The sequence below is a fragment of the Hemiscyllium ocellatum genome (assembly GCF_020745735.1).
Source record: "Hemiscyllium ocellatum isolate sHemOce1 chromosome 27 unlocalized genomic scaffold, sHemOce1.pat.X.cur. SUPER_27_unloc_43, whole genome shotgun sequence".
In the NCBI taxonomy this organism is placed as follows: Eukaryota; Metazoa; Chordata; class Chondrichthyes; order Orectolobiformes; family Hemiscylliidae; genus Hemiscyllium; species Hemiscyllium ocellatum.
Window position 1 is genome coordinate 106203 of NW_026867513.1, and position 27136 is coordinate 133338.

Genomic DNA, 27136 nt, shown 5'->3' on the forward strand with positions numbered 1-27136 from the left:
ATACACAGCCACTTTCAGGACAGCAGTGATAAACTGAGCGTGTGGAAGGGCACCCAGGCCAACACTAACCACCGAACAGCATTGCCTGGTTGTGCTGGTGGTGCCTCCCCACTGCTGGATGAGTTGAACAACTTTTTATGCATAATTTGAGGCTCAAAATGATGTGGCAGTGAGGAACTCTAACCCCCACCCCCCCTCACAACCCACCTCCCAATTCAGTCTCTCACGACCAGACTGTGCAACAGTTTCCTCCCCCAAACCATCTGACTCCTTAACACTGTATGATTGGACTCTTTTTCTATCTGAAATTTTTTGCACAACTTCGAATTGCTGCTAGAAAAATGTCTATTCTTTATCATTCTTTTATTATGCGGTAACTTGTGTGTTTTGCACTCTGGTCCCTCGAAGTAGAGGAGATGACAGAAACATTGGAAGCTTCTGAGAGAGCGTTCTCAAAATTAATCCTGGGAATTGACGTGTTTGCTAATGATGCAATGTTGAGTAGCTTAGTTGAGCATTCGTTCGAGTTTGGAAGAATGAGAGGAGATCTTAATGAATAAATATCAGAATCTTAGTGGGCCTGAAAGGTTAGTTGCCAAAAAGGTAGTGTTCATTTGTGGGAGAGTCTCAGACCAGAAGGAATAGCCTCTAATCTTAACCGTTTGCATATTTATTATGGAGATGATGTGGATATCTTCTCTCAGCGGTTAATGAATGACAGGGCTACTGAAGTTCTATCACTAAGTATAGTCAAGGCATATGGTGGGCAGAATTTTAATCAATAAGGGAATCAATAATAAGGCATGAATGTGGATTTTTAGATTATAATATTAATAAATGGTGGAGCAGATTCAATGGGCTGAATGGATTATTTTGGTCAAAGATTTTATAAACATCCTGTGGGATCTTGACAGGGCAGATATGGATAAAGTGCTTCAACCTATGCACGATATTCAGACCTAGGGTTCCACAGGAACCAGAATTGTCTGTTTTGAATTTCTATCCTGTGCAGATGGTGATGCTTCCTGTAATCTCCTTTTACAGGATATGAGAAAGGGAAGGAATTGCAGCCAGAAATATCAAAACAAGATCTGATAGAGACAATCATCATCAGCCTTTGAATCTCTCAGGATTTATTATGTCTCTGCTGCCCTGTCTGCTTCAAAAGGTTTCAAACATCAGTGAGACTGAGGCACACTGAGTGAGAGTGTCGCAGTGAACTGACTGTGGGAAGAGCTCTAAGCGGATACACAGCCTGAAATAGTAACATCCCATTTGCAGTGACAAGAGACAGAACACATTCCGTGTGTGAGTGGTCTTTCAACTGATTGTCAAACCTGGAGAGAGACCAGGACTTCCACGTGATGGAGAAACCATGGAAATGTGAGGATTGGAGGAAAGACTTCAAATTCCTGTGTCTGCTTGATTCCCATCATCGTGGTCACACTGGGGAGAGGCCATTCACCTGCTCAGCGTATGGGAAGGCATTCGTTCATCTATCCACCTAGTGACTCACCGGCGGGTTCACACCGGGGAGAAGCCATTAATTTGCTCAGTGTGTGAGAAGGTCTTCACCCATTCGACTTCTCTGCTAACTCACCAGCACATTCACACCTGCGAGAAGCCATTCTCCTGCTCCACCTGCAGGGAGCACAGATTCCTCCGCCCCGCAGATACAGCAGTGTGTTCACACCGGGGAAAGACCATTTACCTGCTCAGTGTGTGGGAAGGCCTTCAGTCGGTCGTCCCATCTGCTGAGACACCTCTTCAGCCACACCGAGTAGAGAGTTTTTAAACTCTTTATGTAGGTGTGACTTGTATTTATATTCAAGATAGCACACATTCACTGGTCAGTTGAGCATCTATTAAGAGGCTCTTAACGATTTGGAACATGCAGTGACATCAGGAGGTATATACCTGAAATGTTTGACTCTTTGAAGAAATCTGAGTTGAAAAGTGTGGCACTGTAAGAAGTACAGCAGGCCAGGCAGCATCCGAGGGGCAGGAGAGTTGATGTTTCAAGCATAAGCCCTACATCACATTCCAGTGCCATACTTTTTGACACTGACTTTCTAGTATCTGCAGTCACTCGACTGCTCTGAGTCTGTGACGAAATCTGCCCCGTGTAAAGATTAGCTCCACTTTCTCCTTTCTCAGTAAGGCTGTCAGGATGACTACATGGGTAAAAGAGAGAGCTCTTCCAGTGCTGAAGGTTGGACAATTAAATTTAGGTAAAATAAAGTTTCTTACTGCGGCTACAATCCTGGTAGCTTATGTGAGAAATGCCTCAAGGTATTTGGACATTGTCAGAATCTGGTGACCAACTGAGATCCATGGTTTGAACCACACAACAAGTGGCAGGATGGAGGGGGGAATGTAGCCATGGGTTATGTCCCGACCATAGAGCCATAAAACTCCACTGCACAGAAACAGACCTTTCAGTCCAACACGTCTATGCCGACCAGATATCCCAAATTGATGAGGCTATTTCTGGAATACTATGTTCAGCTCCAGTCTCTCTGCTTTGGGAAGGATTTAACACTTAAACGATTCAGAAAAAGTTTACAAGGCTGTTGCCAAGATTGAAGAGTTTGAGGTAAAGAGAGAGGATGAATAGGCTGGGATTGGTTTTCTCTGAAGCATCAGAAGTTGAGGGGTGACCTTACTAAGGTTAAAAAATCATGAGTGGTATGGATAGGGTGAATACTGATGTTGTTTCCCCAGTGTGGGCGACTCCAAACCCACCCACCCCCACACCCCCGTCCCCGGATAAGGAATGGAAAGAGACATTGCTTTGTTCCCAGATGTTGCCCAGAGGGAGTCTCCCTTTGAAACAGGTAGATAAGATAGTGAAGAACATGTTTGTTATGCCTTCATTTTTTGGTCAGAGCATTCAGTATAGGAGTTGGGAGGTCGTGTTGCAGCTGTACAGGACGTTGGTAAGGCCACTTTTGGAATATTGCGTGCAATTCTGGTCTCCTTCCTATTGAAAGAATGTTATGAAACTTGAAATGATTCAGAAAAGATTTACAAGAATGTTGCCAGGGTTGGAGGATTTGAGCTATATTGAGAGGCTGAAAAGTCTGGGGCTGTTTTCCCTGGAGTGTCGGAGGCTAAGTGACCTTATAGGGGATTATAAAATAAGGGGCATGGGTAGGATAGAAATATTGGAACACAGACTTTAACCTAATGCATTATCTGAGCTGAGATGGCACCTATTGTTAAAGCTATCTTGAGAATGTAACTTTTAAAAAGTTGTGGGATTTACATATGAAGGAAACAAAACTAATGTGAACTTTGAATTGGTGGGGGGTAAATGACATCTGATTCACTCATATCCTTTTTAGGGAAGGAAATTGCCGTTGTGGGAAAGGATTCACTCAGTTGTCCTAGCTGCATTCTTTACCCAGTCTGGACTACATGTGACTTCAGACCCACAGCAGAATGGTTCACTCTTGATTGTCCCTCTTCCACCCAGGGAGACATTTACTTGAATGGCAGCACGGTGGCTCAGTAGTTACCACTGCTGCTTCACAGCACCGAAGTTCCCGGTTCGATTCCAGCCTCGGGTGACTGTCAGTGTGGAATTTGCACGTTCTCTGTGTCTGCGTGGGTTTCCTCAGAGTGCTCCGGTTTCCTCCCACAGTACAAGTATGTGCAGGTCAGGTGAATTGTCCATGTTAAATTGCCCATTGTGTTAGGTGTATTAGTCAGAGAGAAATGGGTCTGGGTGTGTTACTCTTCGGAGGGTTGGTGTGGACTGGTTGGGCTGAAGAGCCTGTTTCCACACTGTAGGGAATTTAACTAATCTAACCATATCCGAACTTAACCATATCCCTCCAAACCCTTCCTATTCATATACCTATCCAGATTCCTATTAAACATTGTAAATGCACCAGCCTCCCCCACTTCGCCTGGCAGTTCATTCCGTACACACATCACACTCTGTGCGAAAAAGGTGCCTCTTCGGGCCATTTTAAATATTTCTCCCCTCACCTTAAACCGATGTCCTCCAGTTTACAACTTCATCTGCCCTGGTGAAAAGACTTACTAAAGTTGAGCAGCCAGACAAAATGAAAAAAGAATACAACGTCGAGCCACCCGGAAAAATAAAATTGTGGCTCCAGCCGTTTTTTCTCCTTTTGGCCTTTACATTCTTTACATCTGTCAGTAACAGTAGTCACCAAAGCGCACACTGCGCATGCTCCGAGGTGTCGGCGAGGAAGGCGCATGCTCATCGGTGTCAGCAAAGTAGTACGCATGCTCCTCGAAGTCCGAAGAACGGCACGCGACTTCCTTTAGATGGACCAATGGTAAAGCCTGGAGGACCGGATGGAGATTGGTCCTTCTGCCAGTTAGAGCACCCCTATTGTCTGAATGCAGAAGGAGGAGAATGAGCTTCTGTCGCTGCTGTGAAGATTGAGCTTCACCCCAGATTGTAACTTCCTTCTCTCTAATATCTGTGAGTACAGCACTTTCTTTTCTCATCCCCTTTTCCATTTAGTTTTCATTTTGGTGTTCAATTATAGTCATAGAGATGGACAATACGGAAACAGACCCTTCGGTCCAACTCGTCCATGTCGGCCAGATATTGCAACCTAATCTCGTCCTGCTTGCCAGCACCCAGCCGATATCCCTGTTCATGTAGTGTTGACTTGCAGCAACTGAAAGGAAAGGGAGTGATTCTCTGGGGTGCAGACAGACTCTGGAAATGTTGGACACAGTTGGCAAACACATGGCAAATGCAGTACCTCAATGTGAAGCTATAGCCTTTGTTGTGCAGAAAGGAGGTGCGTTTTTAAATGTGATACATTGGGATGTGGAGAAAGTGAGGATTGCAGATGCTGAAGATCAGAGTCGCAGTGTGGCATTGGAAAAATACAGCTAGTCAGGCAGTATGAGAGTTGATGTTTTGGGCACGAGCCCTTCATGAAGGATGATGTGTAGATGTACAATGGGACTTCAGTGTCCTTCTGCACCAGTCACTGCCAGTTGTCAGACAGGTGAAACAAGCAATCAGCAAGGCAAGTGGTATATTAGCAAGAGGAATTGAGTTCAGAAGTGGGGATGTCTTCCTGCAGTTAGGGGGTCATTGAACGTATTCACTGCTGAGTCCATCTGATATTTTGAACAAGAATGAAATGGGTGTTTATGGGGGATGTCAAGAAAATGGTTTCAAGACCAGTATAGAACTGTTCCAGTGTCAGACAGCACAGAAACAGACCCTTCAGTCCAACCAGTCCATGCTGACTATGTTCTCAAACTAAACTAGTCCCACCCGCCAGTATTTGGTCCATATCCTCTGAATCTTTCCTATTCAGATACCTAGCCAAATGTCCTTTAAGTGCGATAACTGCACCTGCATCACTTCCTCTGAACATTCATTCCACACATGAACCACTCTCTGTGTAAAACGAAAAATAGTGTCCCTCGTGTCTTTCAAATCTTTCTCCTCTCTCCTTCAAAATTTGTTCCCTAATCTTGAAACCCCCACCCAAGGGAAAGGACACCTGCCATTCATGTTAGCTATATCAGTCATGATTTAACCAACCTCAGCAATGTCACCTCTCAACATCCTATGTTCCAATGAAAACTGTCCCAGCCTATCCACCAAATTGTAGGTATTTTCATATCCAGTTATGATCTGTGCAATACTGGTCCAGGCTTGAAAAATCAAATGTCCTAGTCCTGCTCCCAATTCTCACCCTCTGTGTCCAGGACAGCAAGAGACCATAAGACATAGGAGTTGAGATTAGGCCATTCAGCCCATCAGGTCTGCTGATAGCACACAATCGCAGCTGACAAGTTTCTCAGCCCCATTCTCCTGCTTTCTCCCCGTAACTCTTGATCCTCAAGAACCTGTCTACCTCCGTCTTAAATATTCTCAATGACCTGTCCTTTACAGCCTTCTGTGGCAATGAATTCCAAAGATTCACCACTTTCCGGATGAAGAAGTTTCTCCTTATCGCTGTTCCAAAAGGGCCTTCCCTTTACTGTAAGGCTGTGCCTTCAGGTTCTTGTCTCTCCTACCAATGGAAACATCTTCCCAACGTCCAGTCTGTCCAGGCCATTCAGTATTCTGTATGTTTCAATTAGAGTGTGGGCCTGTGGATCAACATGAACCAAACCCTTCAGGATGAGATGCAGCAGGAATTAGGTTCAGCAAAGTGAGAATGGAGGGAATGTGTGTGGGAAGGAGATTTTCAGCTTCTAGGGAATAAGAGAGGAAAGAGAGTTTGCTATAAATGGGAATTGAGCAGATGGGTCATTGGGCCAAGGAGTGGGAGATGGAGTTTAATTTAGCCAAATGTGAGGAGTTGCATTTTGGTCAAGCAATCCAGGCAGAACTGACACAGTTGAGGGGAGTGTTGCTGAACAAAGACCTTGGAGTGCAGGTTCATAATTCTTTGAAAGTGGAGTCTTGGGTAGCTAGGGTAGTAAAGAAGGCATTCGGTATGCTTTCCTTTATTGGTCAGAACATTGAGTATGGGAGTTGGGAGGTCATGTGGCCGCTGCACACGAAATTGGTTGGGCCACTTTTGAAACACTGCATTCAAGTCTGGTCTCCTTGATATAGGAAAGATGTTGTGAAACTTTGAAAGAGGTTGGAAAAGATTTACAAGGCTGTTACCAGAGTTGGAGGGTTTGAACTACTGGGAGAGGCAGAATAGGCCAGGGATATTTTCCCTGGAGCATCAGAGACTGATGGATGACCTTATTGAGGTTGTAACGGGCATGGATAGGGTGAGTACCCAAGATCTTTTCCCCAGGATGGTGCAGTCCAAAACTAGACAGTGCATATTTGAGGTGAGAGGAGAATGATTCACAAGTGTGGTTGTGAAGACTGGACCTTCAGAACAGCTGTCAAAGATGTTTTGCCCTGACTGGGAGCAGAAGTTGTAACAGTGAAATCTTTCATTTAAGAGCAAACAACTGAGTGAGTCCGTCTATCCCAGATTTTGGTGGAAAGTGGGAATTCGTTGCTGTTGGGCGAGATAACACCTCAAGATTAGGGGGAGTAGCTTTCAAACAAGGATTAGGAGGAACTGTTTTTCCTGGAGAGTAGTGAATCTGTGGAATTTTCTGCCCAGTGAAGCAGTAGAGGCCACTTCAGTATATTGAAGACACAGTTGGATGGGTTTTTGCATGGTTGGTGAATTAAGGATAGCTTTGACAATGCAGGGAGGAGGAACTGCGATGGTGGATTGATCAGCCATGATCTTAATGAATGGCAGAGTAGGCCTGACAGGACAAGTGGCCTACTCCTGCTTTTATTACTGTGGAACTATAACCCTGCATTTCCAATGGCTAACCCAGCTTCAGGATGACAAGGATTGTATCCTGAATATTGAGGGGATAGTCAAATGGGAAGCGAGGTAAAGGTCGAGGGTTGGCACAGCTAATCAAAGTATTGATCCCAGGGTAGTCTGGTGTCAGCTCAGATTTCAGGTCCTGATTTCTCTCTCCTCTGTTGATCTCCCTGTTCGCTAAGAATAAGATGTTAGTCTGTCAGCTCTGCTGGATTTCTGCTGAAGCTTTGACACCCATTTTACACCATTTGGAACAATAAAACATTGAAGTCAATCGAGACCCAACACACCATCTCAGCCTGTCAACCATCCAGATACAGTGTTGTCATGGCAGGGAATCAAACAAGAAAAACGAAACAAAATTAGAAATAAATAGATACTTGTGCTTAATGTTTGTTCACTAGTAAGTAAACCAGAATAGGGTTCTCCCACGTTACTTATAGTGCCCTATTTTGAGGAATTCTGTCCCTTACATCTACTATTAGTACCCAGCTATAAATTACAACAACATTTACAACCACAGAAATAAAGCATCTGTTATCTCAATGTCTGTGTGATATGCAGCACAGAAATAGACATTTTATTTCTGTCATGCGTTTGTGTGTACACACAAGTCCATGGCAATGAATTTGTGTTTGCAGCATTATATTTGCTGATTCATTCTATTTTGCTCCTAAAATGAACAATCTCCAGGTAGTCAATACATGTAGTATTATGTAAATTCAACTTTGAAAATAGAACCAGGCTGACTCAAGGTTAGGATAGACAGGCTCTGATCTCACACCTTTCATGCATTGTCTGAGCTGAAACAGAGTCGTAGAGATGTACAGCACAGAAACAGACCCTGCGATCCAACTTGTCCATGCTGACTAGATATCCCAACCTATCTCGTCCAACCTTCCCACACCCAGCCCATATCCCTCCAAACCTTTGCTATTCATATATTCCATCCAGATCCCTTTCAAAGGTTGCAATTGTACTAGCCTCCACCTCTTCCTCTTGCAGAACATTCCATACACGTACCACCCTCTTTGTGAAAAGGTTGCCCCTTAGGTCTCTTTTATATCTTTCCCCTCTCACCCTAAACCTATGCCTTCTAGTTCTGCCCTCCGGTTCGGGTGGATTAGTCAGAGGGTGAATGTAGAGGAATGGGCGTGGACTCGTTGGGCCGAAATGCTTGCTTCCACCCTATGGGGATTTGTTGAAGGGAAGAGATTTTCCCAACTGTGCAGGGCAGCGCAGGTCCTGCGGCGGCCGTCTGGAGCGGGCGTAATGCGGGTCAGTCTGACACCGACCGCAGCAGGCGCAGTGAGGGCCAGCCGGATGCCGTCCGACCGCAGCAGGCGCAGTGAGGGCAGCCGGACGCCGGCCGTCTGGAGTAGGTGCAGTGAGGGTCAGCCGGATGCTGCCGTCTGGAGTAGGCACAGTGAGGGTCAGCCGGATGCTGCCGTCCCTCCGGAGCAGGTCCGTCGGATGCCGGCCATCTGGACCAGGCGTAATGCGGGTCAGTCGCACGCCGGCGTCCGGAGCCGGCGCAGTGCGGGGGCTGTGTGTTGGCCTAGGTCTGATCTTGTGAATCATTATTAATGTCACAACGTGGAAGTGGCCCTGTCAGTTTCAGAGTGAAATTCTTTCCGTCTGGGTAACTCTTTATCCTGGGGGCGAGAGAGAGAAGGGAGGGACCTTTGTTCACTTGAGCAACTGGAGTGAATTCAGGGAGGGAGCAAACTCAGGTATGAATCTTAATTATCCGGGTGAGTGAAGATGGAAGTATAGGATGGGGTTGTTTTCCCTAGTGCGGCAGAGTCTGAGGGGTGACTCACTGAGTAGAATTGCTTGTTCGGAGTTTCTACTCCGACTGACAGTGATGACATTTATAATCTCTTTTTACAGAGTATTTGAAGATAGAAGTTTCAAATCAACAGATGAAGGACTTATGCCCAAAACATCAACTCTCCTGCTCCTCAGATGCTGCCTGACCTGATGTGCTTTTCCAGCACACTTCTCGACTCACTGTACAGCATCTGCAATCCTCGCTTTGACATCAATATCTGAAAGTCACTCAATCCATCAGACCTCAGCTATTTTCAACTTAGATTCTGTGAGAAGGAGCAAAGCTTTTTGGTTCCTGTTTCAATACATTTTCAGCATCAGTGGGACTGGATGAGAGACCCGACTGTTGAACTGCACTGAGTGTGGAGCCTGGAAGAGTGATACGGCCAGGAACGAGGAATTCACGGCGGGGAGGAGCTATACACGTGTTTGTGTGCAGCTGAAGCTTTGGCCATGGAGAATCCCGAGGAATCTCGCCCTGTGGAGAAACCGTGGAAGTGTGGCGACTGTGGAATAGGCTTCCGTGTCCCGTCTGCCCTGGAGATTCATCAGCGCAGTCGCACCAGGGAGAGGCCATTCTCCTGCACGGCCGCCACCCTGCTGAGGCACCAGCAGGTCCACACGAGGGAGAGGCCATTCTCCCGCCCCGAGTGCGGGAAGGGCTTTACCCAGGCCTCCTCCATGCTGACCCACCAGCGGGTCCACACAGGAGAGAGGCCCTTCAACTGTCCCGAGTGTGGGAAGGGATTCAGTCAAGTGGGCACCATGCGGGAGCACCATCTGCTCCACACCGGGGGGGAGGCCCTTCAGCTGCCCCGAGTGCTGGAAAGCTTTCAGTGATTCCTCTGCCCTGCTGAGGCATCAGCTGGTCCACACGGGGTAATGGCCTTTCAGTTGTCCCGAGTGTGGGAAGGCCTTCAGCGATTCCTCTAATCTTCAGACCCACCGGCGGGTTCACACGACATCTGCAATTCTTTCAGATTTTTATTGAGAGAGAGTTGGAAATTGTTTCGAGAGACCTAAAGAGAGGGGGGAGAAACAGAACAGACATGAACTGTTGATCTCCGTTGTTACTCATAACGTAAAATCATTGTAGTGCGATCACTTCCCTCAAGCATGAATAGAGGGCCTTGGTGACACGTGAGTTTGTGGCGTAACGGTAGTACGTCTGACTCCAGATTAGAAGGTTGCATGTTCAAATCGTGTCAGGCTCACAAACAATCAGCTTCTTACCTTTCAAATCAAGGAAGGATTACATTCACTTCATGTGGAAACTTTCGATCACACGTGAAGCTTTGCTGTCAGTTTGATTTGTGAACACTGTGTCAGGGAGGTGGTGTACCCAGTGTTTGGGTAAATGCTCAGCTCTCCCCAATGTGAGAATGAAAACACCAGCTATTCATCACTCGATTTAAACACAATGCCGCTTCCCTCTGCTGGTGACTGCGTGGTGTGAATAACATTATACCGATATTTTTACAACATAATCAAGAGATTACCAGTTTTGTGTTTCAATCTATCAGGGGTTTCCAGCTCCTCCTGTCATAGCAGAGTGACAGCGAGTTAATATATGTTATTTGTTAACTTCCATGGAGCAGTTTCTCATCGGCCCTTTCGTTTCTTGGTCCAGAAAGAGTTATTGCTGACTCATGAAGCTATCAAAGTTCTGGAGTTTACAGGACCACACCACATTCCTCTCTGCCTCCGCCAGGAATAACGATTGCTCCTGAGACACTCGCATTTCCTGACATTCCTTGGTATCCCCAAATACAATCCATATGTCAGGAAATCACTGGTGCTGCCCTGACATCAGATAGTCGCTGTTGGAACAGAGGAATTATGGGGAGAAAATGAAGAAATCCGAAGTGCAAAGAGACTTGGGAGTTCAAGTCCAGTGTTTTCTCAGTGTAAACTTGCAGATTGAGATGCACTTTCGCCTGCAACTGCCGAATGTGTGACACCAGCCCATTTACCTATTCCCTCCTCGCTATCTAAGGGGCCAAACTTACCTTCCAGGTGAAGTGGCACTTTACCTGCACTACCCACAACTCAGTGTACTGCATTTACTGCTCACAATATAGGCTCATCTCCATTGGGGAAAACGAAGCATAAACTGGGTGACTGCTTCGCAGAACATCTACGTTCTGCCTGCAAAAAAGACCCTGAGCTTCCAGTTGCCTGCCAATACCACACCCCATCCTATTCCCTGGCCAACATCTCTGTCTCAGGTTTGCTGTGTTGTCCCAGCGAAGCTCAGCACCAGCAGAACGAAGAGCACCGAATATTCCACTTGGAGACCATACATCCCTCCGGTCCCAATATCGAATTCAATAATTCTAGGGCCTGAACGAGACTCTTTTCACTGTCCCGCGTCAGTAAAAGTCCCTGAGAACATCAGAGACACGTCGCAGCGCTGTCAGAGGAGGGGAAGCTGAAATGGAACCACACGCTGCTCATGGGCACATTTCACTATCCCCAACTCACCGCCGCAACTCTTGGGAGAGGAAAGGGAACAAACACCAAAACGCAGTCTCCGTTTTGTGAATCTTCAGAAAATAAGAAACTTATTCATCCCTTCGGATTTTCTATCCTTGGCTGACAGGAATAGGTTTGTCACTCTTTTAGGAGAACATTGCAAGTGGATGCTTTGCAGAAAAGCACCACAATACAATCTGACAGTGACACCTGGTTAATCAGGACCTGGATGTTTTCGATCTTTGAATGTGATGTGCTCCAGAACATTGTTGTTCACAGTTTATATTACTTTTCTTCCCAGTCCCCTGTATCACTTGCTGAAAATGTTTAATCTGCGTCTTGTAATCCTTTCACTGTCTGCTAATGAGAACAGCATTTCTTTGCTTTACCTAAATTACTTTGATCTTGCATACGTCAAGCCTCAAGCTAATTTCACTGGAAACCTCCTCCAGTTCAAAAGCCACCTGATAATGATAGCTCTGTTTTCTGTCACGTAACAAATTTCAGATCGATGTTGTTATTATCGCTTTTACTACTTCAGGTCCCGATTTCGCTCACAGGGCTAGAACAGAACAGTTATAAAATACATTTACCAATCTACGTTCATCCTATCGATTGTATTCACATCATCAACACTTCTCATCAAAATAACTCCAGAGACTTTCATCACAATTTTCTGTGAACATTTCTACTTTAGCTTTCCTGAAAGAACCCCAAATTTCTTTATGTGTTTTCTTATTTTCGGCCTTAATTATTAATCTCTCTTTACATGGAAATGGATCTTTCCCACCCGCTCTACCTCTCATCAATGTGTGCAGTTCAGTTCAGTTTTCCATTAGCCTCCGCTGTTCTGATCAAATCCAGGAGAACAGGAAGCATTGGGGTTATGGTGCAGACATGACAAGCCCAATACTCACCTTTCCTGTTGGACCCATTCCATGAGAAATATTAGACCACAACTTGGGGTCTCTGGTTGTGGCTGAAAAACGTTGCTGCCTTAGACATCCTTTGAGATTCCCCCGACCAGGTTGGAATCCTGCTGAATTTGTTTACTTCGCTGGCGATTTTCAATGACTTCCTGTTGGCTGCATCATCGCTCAAACTTCACAAAACTCTTCTCAATAAAGCCATGTTTTCTCACATCAGGGAATTTATTGCCATGCAGGAAACTCGAGTTCTGAACAAAAAACATAGCACACCCAAAACGTCAGCTCCGTTTACCTTTCCACAGATGCTGCTCGACCCGTTTGCTTTCTGTAGTATTCGCTGTGTTTGTTCTACACAAATGCTGAATTCCATTAAAGAATCTCAAACCCTGTACTCTGGTAACTGACCCTGGTCAGTGGCAATAGGTTCTTCTGTCCATTCCCACCACTTCTTCTCCCATCATTGCCAACAGCCCCTGGATATCTCCAGTTAAACTTCTTCGCTGCAAAGAGAACATTCCCAAACTTGGGAATGTCTCCACAAAGTGGAAATGCCTCATCCATGAACATGATGCAAGTGTTACATGAGGGAAGAGATGTTGGCAAAAAGTTGTCAGTTAGCAGATGTTAAAATGTTCAGGAAATGAAACAGAAATCCCAGTCTCCAGCTTTGTGAATCTTGAGAAACTCTTTGCGAAGTGGAATTAGAGGAGAATGAAAGATGAACTGTCCGACTGAGCAGAGACAGTCCAGACATCATCCCCTTGTTTAAGACACCGGGAGATTGACTCTATAATTCTCGGGACATGAACTGAACAGAAACATTGAAAAAATTCTCGTTCATGCACATCAGGAAAACAAACCCCTTCTTGGCTCCAGATCAATGTGAAAAGTCAGGAACAGGCAAAACACTGAAAGGCACGATGGGCGATGGCCCCGGTGTTGGAGGGCTAATTCCTCGTGACATGGATGTGCCTGCCGATGGTGGGATCAGATTGTCCACCCAACCCACCCCCCGCCCACACCCCCACACCTCCCCCCCCCGTCTTCACAATGAATGGCGTAGGATTTATTATACAAAAGTAGAGGGCAATGATAATTCTGGGCACGGGAGGCTGAATTATGAATGAAAACAGCCTCCTCTAAGAGATTGTGCAAGCGGCAGTAAGAAGACTTTCACCAGTACATAAATCAATGTAATGTTTTGAAACCAAATGCTCGCGATGCGATCTCTGCAACATTGGGGAGACTGGAGAGTCAAGTCACATCTCCGGGACTCACCTGCGCGCCTTTATTGGAAAAAAGCACGGACCGGACCCGGAAGCTGGTGTAGCGCAAGCTTACCTGGGTAGGTTTTTTTTCCGATAAAGGCGCGCAGGAGAGTCCCAGAGATGTGACTTGACTCTCCAGTCTTCCCAATGTGATAGAGATCGCTTCGGGAGCAATGGATACAAAAATATTAAATTTAAACTGTTAAACAAACATAACCGCGTCTATAAACAGACATTGCCAAAAAGCACTGACCTGCTCCGCTGAGAGAGTGAGGATTGTTCACTCTTTTGTAGCTGCAGAAGCAATCATCCCAACACATGCAAACAAATCTGCATCAGGATGCTATTTCAACGAGCTACTTCACATTGCAGTGCCCAGGAATAACGAAGATCAAGAAACAACTGTACAGCGCATTAAGACCCGTTGAAAACTGCTTCCCTGACCGGGAATCGAACCCGGGCCGCGGCGGTGAAAGCGCCAAATCCTAACCACTAGACCACCAGGGAGACGTAAATCCGTTCTTGTAGCTGTGCTGAAAATTGCCTCGCTGCCTGGGAATCGAATCCGGGCTGCGGCAGGAAGAAGACTTTATCCGATCTCGAGAACATTGGGGAGACTGGAGAGTCAAGTCACATCTTCGGGACTCACCTGCGCGCCTTTATTGAAAAAAAGCGCGGACCGGACCCAGAAGCTGGTGGAGCGCAAGCTTACCTGGGTAGGTTTTTTTTCCGATAAAGGCGCGCAGGAGAGGATCCCGAGGAACTACAGTGATAGTGCCTCCCACCCGCCCTCCTCCTCTAACCTTATAATAAGACCCATTGTGGTAAGCAGGTCAGTGCTGCATTTTGCTTGTTCTATTCTTCAGACCTAGTTTTTCTTAAAAGTTACTTTTAGAGGGATGGCAGTGAAGACAGTGCAATGTTCCTCTTGCAACATGTTTGAGGGGAGGGATGCCATGGTCGTCCCTGATGATTACACTTGCCGTAAGTGCACCCATCTCCAGCTCCTCCAAGAGCATGTTCGCGAACTGGAGCTGGAGTTGGATGAATTTAGAATCATTCGGGAGGCAGAGGGGGTCATAGATCGGTGCTTTAGGAAAGTAGCAACTCCAAAGATTGCAGACAGATGGGTGACAGTGAGGGTCTTGGAGAAAGCAGCCAATGCAGAGACCTCCTGCGGTCGTTCCCCTCAAGAACAAGTATACCATTTTGGATACTTGTTGGTACGACGACTTACCGGGGTAAGCAGTGGGGTTCAGGGCTCTGGCACGGAGCCTGTTCCTGTTGCTCAGAAGGGAAGGTTGGAGAAGCGCAGAGCAAGAGTTATTGGGGACTCGATAGTTTGGGGCACAGATAGCCGGTTTCGTGGGGGCGAGAGAGACTCACTTTTGGTATGTTGCCTCCCAGGTGCAAGGGTAAGTGACGTTTCTGATCGTGTTTTCCGGTTCCTTAAGGGGGTGGGGGAGCAGCCCGAAGTCGTGGTCCACATTGGCAGCAACGACATAGGTAGGAAGAAGCATGAGGATGTTAGGCAGGCTTTCAGGGAGCTAGGTTGGAAGCGCAGTGTTCGAACAAACAGAGTTGTTGTCTCCGGTTTGTTACCCGTGCCACGTGATAGAGAGTTGAGGAATAGTGAGAGAGAACAGTTAAATGCGTGGCTACAGGGTTGGTGCAGGAGGGAGGGATTCCAGTATCTGGATAACTGGGGTTCTTTCTGGGGAAGGTGGTATCTGTATAAACAGGATGGTCTCCACCTGAGCCTGAGGTGCACCACCATCCTTTGGGGGAGGTTTGCTAGTGCTCTTTGGGAGGGTTTAAACTAACTCTGCAGGGACATGTAGACTGCAGCTTTAGGGTGCAGGACCTTGAGTGTAGGGAGGTTAGGAACATGGCATCAATCTCGAAGGAGGTTGCCTCTAAACAGGAAGGTGGCTTGAAGTGTATATACGTCAATGTGAGAAGTATACGAAATAAGGAAGGTGAACTTGCAATGTGGGTTGGTACCTGGGATTTCGATGTTGTGGCTATCACGGAGACATGGGTAGAACAGGGACAGGATTGGCTGTTGCAGGTTCCAGTTTTTAAATGTTTTAGTAGGGTCAGAGGTGGGGGTAAAAGAGGGTGTGTGTGGCATTGCTTGTAAAGGATAGTATTACAGCGGTGGAAAGGACGATGAATGAAGACTCGCCATTTGAGGTAGTTTGGGCTGAGGTTGGAAATAGGAAAGGTGAGGAGTTTTCTACAGGCCTAATAGTCCTAGAGACGTAGAAGAAAGGATTGCCGAGGTGATTCAGGAGAAGAGTGTAAGTAATAGGGTGGTTGTTATGGGGGTCTTTAACTTTCCAGATATTGACTGGGAAAGCTATAGCTCTAGTACGTTAGATGACACAATATGTTGACAGGCCAACAAGAGGTGAGGCCGTACTAGATTTGGTTCTGGGTAACGAACCAGGCCAGGTGTTAGAATTGGAGGTAGGTGAGCACTTTGGGGACAGTGACCACAATTCTGTGACTTTTACTCTGGTGATGAAGAGGGATAAGTGTGCACTGTAGGGCAAGATTTATAGCTGGGGACTGGGAAATTATGATGCGGTGAGGCATGACTTAGGATGCGTGGCTTGGAAAAGTAGGCTTCAATGGAAGGGTGCAATCGATATGTGGAGCTTGTTCAAGGAGCAACTATTGAGTGTCCTTGATAAGTATGTACCTGTCAGGCAGGGAGGAAAGGGTCATGTGAGTGAGCCATGGTTTAATAATGAATTGGAATCCCTTGTTAAAGTGAAGAGGGCGGCCTATGTAAAGATGAGGCATGAAATTCAATTGGGGCGATTGAGAGTTATAAGTTAGCCAGGGAGGATCTAAAGAGAGAGTTAAGAGCAGCAAGGAGGGGACACGAAAAGTAATTGGTTGGTAGGATTAGGGAAAACCCAAAGGCTTTCTATAGGTATGTCAGGAATAAAAGAATGACTCGGGTAGGAATAGGTCCAGTCAAGGATAGTAGTGGGAAGTTGCGCATGGAGGCCGAAGAGATTGGGGAGACACTGAATGAATACTTTTCATCAGAATTCACTCAGGAACAGGACATTGTTGCCGATATGAATATTGAAAATTGATGGCTTTGAAGTATGTAGGGAAGAGGTATTGGAATTTCTGGAAAGGGTGAAAATAGATAAGTCCCCTGGGCCTGATGGCATTAATACTAGGATTCTCTGGGAAGCAAGGGAGGAGATTGCAGAGCCATTGGCCTTGATTTTTATGACCTCGTTGTCTACAGGAATAGTGCCAGAAGACTGGAGGATAGCAAATGTGGTTTCCTTGTTCAAGGAGCAGAGTAGGGATAACCCTAGTAAGTATAAGCCGGTGAGTCTCACTTCTTTGTGGGCAAAGTCTTAGAGAAAATTGTAAGGGATAGGATTTATGAACATCTGGATAAGAATAATGTGATCAAGGATACTCAGCATGGTTTTGTGAACTACGAAGAGCAGAAGAGAAAGATGTATATAGTGTATTTAAGGAGAACAGGTACCTAATAAACCCAGTCCGCTGATTTCTCAATTATGCTTCCAAGTTGACTTCAAAAATTCGGTTTGTCCTTCCCTTTTTTTCCTATTTTATTTTGCGAGTTTTAAAAACTTTCACAATCCTCTAACTTGAGTATAGGAGTTGGGAAGTTTCGTTGTGGCTGGACAGGACACTGGAATATTGTGGAATACATTTGGAATATTGTGTGCAATTCTGGTCTCACTCCTATCAGAAGGATATTGTGAAATTTGAAACGGTTCTGAAGCACCAATGAGTCCACAGTGAGGAGAGGCCCTTCTGCTGCCCCGAGTGCGGGAAGGCCTTTAGTGATTCCTCTGCCATGCGGACGCACTGGTTGATCCACACCTGGGACAACTGTTCTCAAGCCCTGAGTGCGAGATGGCCTTTAGCAGTTCTTCCCACCTGCTGAGACGCCAGTGGGTCCACACCGAGGAGAGGCCGTTCTTCTGCCCCGAGTGCATGAAGGGCTTTGCTCTTTCTTCTGACCTGCTGGCCCACTCGTGGGTCCACATGGGGGAGAGGTTGTTCAGTTGCTCTAAGTGCAGGAAGGCCTTCATCAAACCTCAGACCTGCATGTCTTTGGACAGGACCACCCAGAGAAAACCCACGCAGACACTGGGAGAATGTGCAAACTCCTCACAGACAGTCACTCAAGGCTGGAATCAAACCTGGATCTGCGGCACAGTGAGGCTGCGGTGGTAACCACTGAGCCACTACCTATTGCAACCCGAAGTAGGCAAGCAGGAGGTCGGGAGAATACAGCAAGCCAGGCAGCACCAGGATGTGGAGTAGTCAGCATTTTGGGTATTAACGCTTCTTCAGGGCTTAAACGTTGACTTCTCTATGAGAAACGATTTACGAAATGTTGCTGGGGGTTGGAGGGTTTGAGCTACAGGGAGAGTCTGAATAGGCTGGGGCTGTTTTCAGTGGAGCATTGGAAGTAGAGGAGTGACCTAATAGAGGTTACAAATTCATGAGAGGGATGGACAGGGTAAAAGACAAGGTATTTTCCCTGGGATGGAGGAGTCCAGAACTAGAGGGCATAGGTTAGGGTGAGAGGCGAAATATGTTAAAGGGTCAACTTCTTCATGCAGAGGGTGGTACATACATGAAATGAGCTGCCAGAGTATATGGGTCAGGTGCTGTCAAATGGGACTAGATTAATTTAGGTTATCAGGTCAGCATGGAAAAGTTGGACTGAAGGGTCTGTTTCCATGTTGTATGTGTCTCTGACTACTGGTCCCGATGTAAGTTTAAAAGAGAGTCCAAGTAACTTTGAATACTTCAATCTTGTTGAACTCACCTCCTCAAATATTTCAAATGACTCCCTCCGAGCGATACTGTTTAAACATGCTGAGTTGGACAAAATATCCTATCAAGTTCAACACAAACCCAGAGTTGAAGATGTCAGAAATCACACGATACCGAGGGGACCAAAACTGATCACAATATTCCAGGTGCAGCCTCATCAACGTTCTGTATAACTACACTATATCTTGCCAACATCTATACTCAATTCCCTAACTGATGAAGATTAGTGTGCCTAAACCTTTCTTCACTGCCTTGTGCAGCGATGTTATCAGAGATATAGGATCGACTTTAAACTGATCCACAATCCTGCGACTGGGAGCACTGAAGCAGAGTAGTGCAGTATGAGTGTGCTGGGCGCATAACCGAGGGGTCAAGACCATGTGATGCTATTGCTCAATGTCTCCATAAGCTGCTTTCCTTGGCAAAGGTGCTCTGTTCTGTATCTTGCCTTTGCATCTGCTTCCCAAAGCTTCTTCAGTAGAGCAGTGGCTGCTAGAGCCCAGGAGCTCAACAACCCCCCGGAGCTGGAGAAAACTCCGAGTTCCAAAAGGGGGGCTGGATTTGCTCAAGGCTTGTATCTATTAACTTATTTAAATGGTACCTACTGTATGGGGCTTTGGTTCACATTAAAACCGGAGGGTCATGTCAGAGTGTTTGTTTATATTTAGCAGTGGTAGTTCGTAAAATACACTCCCTGGAGGAGCACCTTCTGTGATGCTGCATTTCTTGCTTTCTGCACTTCCCCATTTATTATCTCCCATCTTGATTGTATATTTTTTTGGTCAAATTTGATTTCATATTTATCAGGCTTGGTATTCACTGTGTGCTACTAATTTGTTTGTTCGAATATTGTCAGTCAAAATTAATGTTGTAATTTCATTTCTGATGTCAGAGTTTGACATTGAATGTGCAGGTGTGAATACCAGTAAGTTGTGAAAATAAATCAAAAACTTGTGGTTTTACAGCAAAAAGAGCAGTTCACCGCTATCAATGGCATTTTCTCATTTCAAGGGGATGAGTTGAGCCTGACCAACAAACCGTTTCAAACAGTCACCCAATTTTATTAATATTTTCGTTATCTTCATTAAAGATAATAACTCCAGCATGCTAAAATTTATACAATTTGTTTATAAAATTTATTTATATGTCCATTGCTCTGCCACATTGGGGAGACTGGATGCCAACTTGCAGAACATTTCAGGAAACAGCTCTCGGACTCCAAACCTAAACGACCGCACCGCCCTGTGGCTGAATACTTTAACTTCCCCTCCCAATCCGTCAAGGGCATGCAAGTCCTGTGCCGCATCCCCCTGCAAGCTCTAGCTACCTGACGCTTGTAGGAAGAACACTTCATCTTTCGCCTTGGGACCCAGCAACTACATGGGATCAATATCGATCTCACCAGTTTCCATATTTCTCCTCACCCTCACTCCCACACCACGCGCCTTGTCCCAGATCCAACCTTCCAACTCGGCATTGGTCTCTTGAGCTGTCCTATATTTTCATCTTGCTTCCCACCTATTCGCTCCACCCTCCTGTCTTACCTCTCACGATAAATCAGCACCTCCATCGACCTATTTCATTCACAGCTACCTCCCCTCCATCCCCATCCCCTTCCCAATTATCTCTCAGCCCCGTTGGACCAACCTTCATTCCTGATGAAGAACTTATGCTCTGAACCAAGACTGTGGTGAAGGAACATCCTTAATAAGAAAGAGTTCCCAATTCAGATTTATTCCCCATTTGTTCCCCCGTTCTTCGAGAATTAAGAAATGTCTTTTTCTTCCACTAGAAAGTGATCTTACACTTTGCGGTGTCTGAAGTGTTATACCACTCCACTTTGTTGCCCACCTTTTAAGAATCCTTTCAACCTGTTTTTCAGACAATGGTGGCGGTGACCAAAAGCAATCATTTCACTCCTCTTCAATGCCCCATTTCTCCTCCTATGAACCACTTTTACAAGTTGTCTGAGTGTACTTGGTTTTCAAAATGTAATTTGGCCGTTGAAGTAAACAGGGTTAGTCTTTATCGATCGCTAGCTTTGTTTGCACCAACTGTAATTATCCACCAATTTGCTGGTTTTTTTGTTCCAGCAGAGCTGGAAACAATGATCTATATTTATTTTGCACTCAGGTGTGAAAACTCATCCCAAGAATCGTCATATTATTATAGTTGATTGATGCTATAACAGGAGGAATTGTGTGGCAGTTTCAGACTAAACTCTTGGCTGGAAAGAATGTAGATTGATGATGAAAGTCAAAAAGCAGAATCTCTGGCCACAATCTATCAGTCTGGCTTGATTAATTGGTGGCTCTTCAAAAGCACTTCCAAGCCATCACCTCAACCACCAAGAGCAGGTAAGTGTGAACACAGCATTCCAACTGTGAAATATATCGCATTGCTTCTTTGTTATTGATCAACAACCTGGAACTCGCTCCTGAACATTATTGCAGACCAAATTATGTGAAGCAATTTAAGTGGCAGCTCAGCGCCACATTTTCAAGGACAGTTTGGGAAGGGTTATTGGCAGAGCCAATGATATTCACATCTCATGAAATAATAAGCAAAGAGGCATGGATAGAGGATTGGCTAACCAATGATACAATTGGGATAAGGGGCATGTTCAGGATAGCAAATTGTAATCAGTAGTTTGCCACAGGGATCAGTGCTGGGGCCAAAATTATTTACAATATGTATTATTTACAATTATTTACTTGGATAAGTGAAGTGAATGCACTGTTGCCAAGATTGCAGAAAAGATGGTTGATAGGAAGGCAGGTGGTGAGAAGACATGAAATATCTGCAGAGGTATATAGACAGGTTAAGCAAATGGCAAATGGAATAGAATTTGGGGAAATGAGGTTGTGCACTTTGCCAGGACGAACAGTGCTGAATGTTAAATGGAGAAAGCTGTTGAGGGGTTTGGAAGCCCATACCCATGCATCTCTTCATCCAAATTCAGTGAGTAATAGGGAAGGCAAATGGGAGGTTGACCTTTAAATAGAGTATAAATGTCGGGAGGTTATAGTGAACCTCTATCAGGCAACAGTCAGGCCAAAACTGAACACTGGGTGGGTCCTTTACCCAAGGAAAGATATACTGACTTTGGTGGCAGTCCAGAGAAGTTTGACCAGGATGAAAAGAATATCATATGAAGAGAAGTGAATTGGTTGGGCCTATACTTATTAGAAGTGAGAAGATTTAGAGGTAACCTTATTTTCACATAAGCGCTTCTGAGGAGACTTGACAGGCTTGATGTGGAAAAGTTTACCTTTGTGGGTGAGTCTAGCACCAGAGGGAATAACCTGCAAATGAGAGATTGCATGTTGAAGACAGATAGGAATTTTTACTGGGGACTGTAAATCTGTGGACCATGTTACTACAGGGGGTTGTTGAGCTTGGGTCGTTAAGTACATCCAAGGCTGTCAGTTTTTGTTTAACTAGTGAGGGAATCGAGGATTATGTGGAAATAGCAAGAAAGTGGAGTTGATCTTTACCAGAGCTAACGTGATCTGAATAAATGGCAGAATTGATTCAATGAGCTGAATTGAATAGTTAATAATAAAGGGGCCAGTACATCCTTCCTGATATATGGGACCCAAAATTGCGTTCAATACTCCAAATGCGGCTTGACCGGAGCCTTACAGAGCCTCAGAAGTATATCCCTGCCTTTATATTCAAGTCTGATCAAAATAAATGCCATCATTGCATTTGCCTCCCCAACTAGTGATTCAACCTTCAAGTTTACCTTGAGAGAATCCTGGAATAGAACTCCATCGTCTCTTTGCACATCTGATTTCTGAATTTTCTCCCCATAATCCTTCTGTTCCAGAGTAGCAGCAGAGATTTTCTGACAAACCGATTTTATTCAGGGATACCAAGGTGTCTCTGGAATTTCCAATATCTCAGAAGGAATAGTTATTCCTGGACAATGCAGAGAGGAATATGGTGTGGTCCTGTAAACTCCAGAACTTTCCAAACTACCTGGGTCAGCAATAACTCTTTCTGGACCAAGAAACAAAAGGGCCACTGAGAAACTGCAAAATCATAAGCCCTCAGAAGCAGAAATTAGGCAATTCAGCCCATTGAGTCTGCTCCACCATATAATCATTCTTAAGTATCAAGGGTTACGGGGAGAATGGGGATGAGAAAGTTATCAGCCAGGATTGAATGGTGGAGCAGATTCAATGGGCTGAATGGCCTAAATTCTGCCAGTTAACTATCCCTGGGAAGAAGGATGTATAACAACAAGCTGTTTCCTGGGACAGATGAGATAAGTTTTTAATAAACTCGTGACAAAAGGACAAGTTAGTCTGTCTGTGGAAGGATGGCCTTGACACCAAGAGGTTAATTGCAGGACAGGCTGTTTCAAACAGACAGCTAAACCTCAAGGCTAAGAAGGTATGCTACACACTGGAGGTCTCTAGCAATGTGGGGAGATGGTGTTAGGATCTAAAGAAACATCACACCACAGATTTCAAAGTGAGGAATCTCCACCAGAATTTAAACCCAGAAAGATGCAGCAGCAGTACTTGGAAGAACAACACTGCAGTGAATCCCTGAACACTTCCAGAGACAGATATTGTCGGTGGAAAGTCAGTTAAATTCTGCCATCAATTGGGTGATACCCAAGTTGGGACTGAGGTTGAACTTGGTGACTTGGTGGGGGGGGGGGGGGGGTTATTTTTAGTTGCTACATACAATAAAGTGTAAATCATTGTTTCAGCAGTTGATTCTCTGCGCAGTTTCTGAGTCAGGAGCCAAATTAAGGCAATTCACCCACAGCCACAGTGAGGCTAGGATTAATATTGACTCCATTGCATTCAGCAGGACATCACAGCAGCATTCAAGATCTCAAACAGAAACACCCAGAGGAACATGTTGCCCTACATTAGGTAAAATTAGCCTGAAAAGTGGTGTAACCTGTTCTAGTGATAAAAATAAATCCCCAACACTTTAAAATCAATTATCAGCAATTTTTTTTATCCAATCGTTACAGTTAAAAAATAAACACAACTATTAACAAACTGGTTATAGGCCAGGAGCAGCCAGGTGGCATTAGTTTAGTTGGGGATCATGGACTGGTTGGTCTGAAGGGTATGTTTCTGGCCTACATGACTCCATAGCACTGGATGAATGGAGATCCATCCCAAAGATGATAAAGGTTTCGAGCACCACTTTACGCAAATATGTGGACCCCCCTCCTGAGGGCAGTAGGGCACTGAGGTTCAGTAGTTCAGACAGTCAGCCAGCAACATCTCTCTGGGAGACTTCTCTCAAGAAAAGAAGCGGTTTCCTGTCACATCAGTTAGATTATCCAGTTTGGAGCAGGTCCGATATGTCCAACAAAATAGGTAGACAGGGCAGTGAAGAAGGCTTAAGCCTCACTGGCCTTCATCAGTCAGGGCATTGAGTATAGAAGTTGACAAGTTATGTTGCAGTTAATCAGGATATTGGTGAGGCCACACTTGGAGTATTGTGATTCGTTTTGATCACCTTGCGAAACAAAGATGTTATTAAACTTGAAAAGAGTGCAGAAGACATTTACAAGAAACCAGGACTCAAGGTCTGAGTAATAAGGAGAGGTTGGACAAGCTAAGACGTTTTTATTTCGAGCATAAGAGCCTCGTGGGCGGGGTGGGGGGTGTTGGGGCGGGCTTATAGATGTGAAGAGATCCTGAGAGGCATGGAGAGGGTGAATGCACTCAATCTTATTTCCCAGGATTGGGGAATTTCGAATATCAACATGCATTGAGAATCCCCATGAATACACGCAGCCTGCGTGGGAGTGCTCAAGGGCTCTAATTGCAGAGAGAACTTTAATTCTTTGGCGAAATGTGGACTAGTGTTCTCGCTGTAGACGAGCCTTTCATTGGATTGTTGAATCTGGCGGGTAACAACGACCCCTGCCCCGTGGAAACTCTATGGAAGCAAATTGATTTCCTCAAACTGACTGGAGTGTCACCAGGATTGGGCAGAAGCCAATCGGTTGCCGAGTGCTGGAGAGGGATTCCTTGCAGCGCCAGGGACCTGGGTTTGAACCCACCCTCATGGTGACAGTGTGGATTTTGCCCTTTCCTACCCCTCCCCCACTCCCTGTCTACGTGGGTTTCTCTGGGTGCTTGTTTTTTCCCATGTTCCAAAATGTGCAGGCTAGAATGGATTGGGCGTTCGAAATTCAGGGATAAGCTGTGGGGGTTATCGGGTGGGTCGGGGGGGGGGTATGTTCTTCCGAGTGTCAGTATGGACTTGGTGGGCCAAACGGCCTGTATCCACAGTGATTCCCCCAACGTGTCTCCAGCCTGGCTTCCAGCTCCATCTCTCTGTGCCGAAGGTCCTCCAGTGTGTGTTTTCCCTAGTTTCCAGCACCCAGAACGTCCCACCTTCTGCAAATCGAAAGACAAGTCCCACCCTGCCCTCTCCCATGTGTGTTGTGTAACTGCTTAATCACTTTTAGTGGCCCAGCAAAGGCTAATAGCCAATTTGGCAAACCAGGAGGATGGCCTCAACCGCGACCTTGGGTTCATGTCACATGACAGGTAACCCCACTTCACTGTTATGCTCTCTCTCTCTCTCTCTCTCTCACACACACACACACACACACTTACACACTCACACGCTCGTGCAGAGCCTTTCCGGTAGACATGCTCTCTCTCAGACACACAATAATATGTCCCTCCACTCACACCAATGCATACATCTTCGCACATGATTATACTCCATCTCACACACACACTTTACCCAGCATGCACACGCACTTACACACACACTCTCTCTCTCATGCACGCACTCACGCATTTGGAGTGAATTTGCATTTGCAGGATTATATATTTGGAAGTAGAACCAGTCTGACTCAAGATTGGGTTACAGACAGACTCTAACCTCACAGCTTTCATGCATTGTTTGACGTGAGGTGCTACCTCCTTTTATAAAACATTAAGTTTCCTGGAAAACGTGACTTAAAAGAAGTTCTGGAATGTACAGATTAATTAGCCGAAATCTGCAATCCATTTTGAAAGAAGAATGATTTAACAGAAATCTAGGTTTCTTCAATTCATCACTTATGTTGCATGACACTATAATCTTTTTGCACTATATTCTGTGCCTTGTGATCCTACTCCACAGCTACCTGATGAAGGAGCAGCACTTCGAAACCCAGTGCCTCCAAATAAACTGTTGGACTATACCCTGGTGTTTGTGAGATTTTAAAACTTTATTTCCAGTGAATACAGCCCACACCTCAAACTGTTGCCAGTAAACTTTGCAATGCAAATGAAACAATGAACCTGTAGTCCTGAAAAATATACAATTTCTAACAAGATTAGCTACTCATTCACTGATCCTTCTGAGACATGACACTAGTGCTGGAGGCTGAAAGAAATGAGCAGCTTTAAAACAAAAACCTGTTGGACCTCGCAGAGTCTGAACCTGGCGGTATGTTCAGGTAACCTTTACTACGACCTTATTTTATTACAGCTTCAGATTTCCCCAGGAAAAAAGGTATACAATAAGTGCTTTTAAAAGAAAAACCTCCAGCTCAAAGTGCACCCAGCCCCCCACCCCACTTTCTTTGTTGGTCAGCTGAAATGTCCGTTTGTTACTGGATCCCTGGTACAGCCAGGTAAAGCATGCAGCTGGGATGACTGAGTGGACCCTTTCCTGCAACGGCAGTTTCCTTCACTAAAAAGGGACAGGAGTGAATCAGATGGTGTTTTTCTCCCCCACTGCGGCTCCTGGGAGTGGAAAGGAAACAATCACCAAAACCCAGTCTTAGCTTTGTGAATCTTCAGAAAATAAGCCAACGTTCATCCCTTCAGATTTTCTATCCTGAGCTTTGTCACTCTTTTGTAGGACATTACAAGTGGAAGTTTTGCAGAAGAGCACCACAATGCAATCTGATTTATCAGGACCTGGATGTTTTCAGTCTTTGAATGTGTGTGTTGTACTCCAGAACTTTGGTGTTCACAGTTTATATTACTTATCTTCCCAGTCCCCTGTATCACTTGTCGAAAATGTTTAATTTGCGTCTTGTAATCCTTTCACTGTCTGCTAAAGAGGAAAGTGTTTGCGTGTTTTCCCTAAGTTATGTTGACCTTGCATACCTCGAGCCTCCAGCTAATTTCACGAGAAACCTTCTCCAGTTCAAAAGCAAACTGTTAGTGATGGCTCTGTTTCTTGTCACGTATCCAATTTCAGATCGATGTTGTTAATGACCCTTTTATTCCTTCAGATCCACGTTTCGCTCACAGGGCTAGAACAGAACTGTCACCAAATACATTTACCAATCTACATTCATCCTACCGATTGTCCAGAGACAGTCCAGACATCGTCCCCTTGTTGTAGAGGCCGGGAGGTTGACTCTGATGTCCTCGGGGTATGAACTGATCTGAGACATTGAAAGAATCGTCGTTCCTGCACATCAGGAATTCAAACCCTTCTCTCCTCCGAGCCAATGAGAGAACTCGGG

General features: G+C 45.4%; 1 non-coding gene across 1 annotated transcript; it reads right to left on the minus strand.

Annotated features, from left to right (window-relative positions):
- Positions 1 to 14250: 14250 nt before the first annotated feature.
- On the minus strand, positions 14251 to 14322 carry trnae-uuc (transfer RNA glutamic acid (anticodon UUC)). The gene has a single exon. It is a non-coding gene; the product is annotated as a tRNA-Glu (tRNA).
- Between the last annotated feature and the right edge of the window lie 12814 nt (positions 14323 to 27136).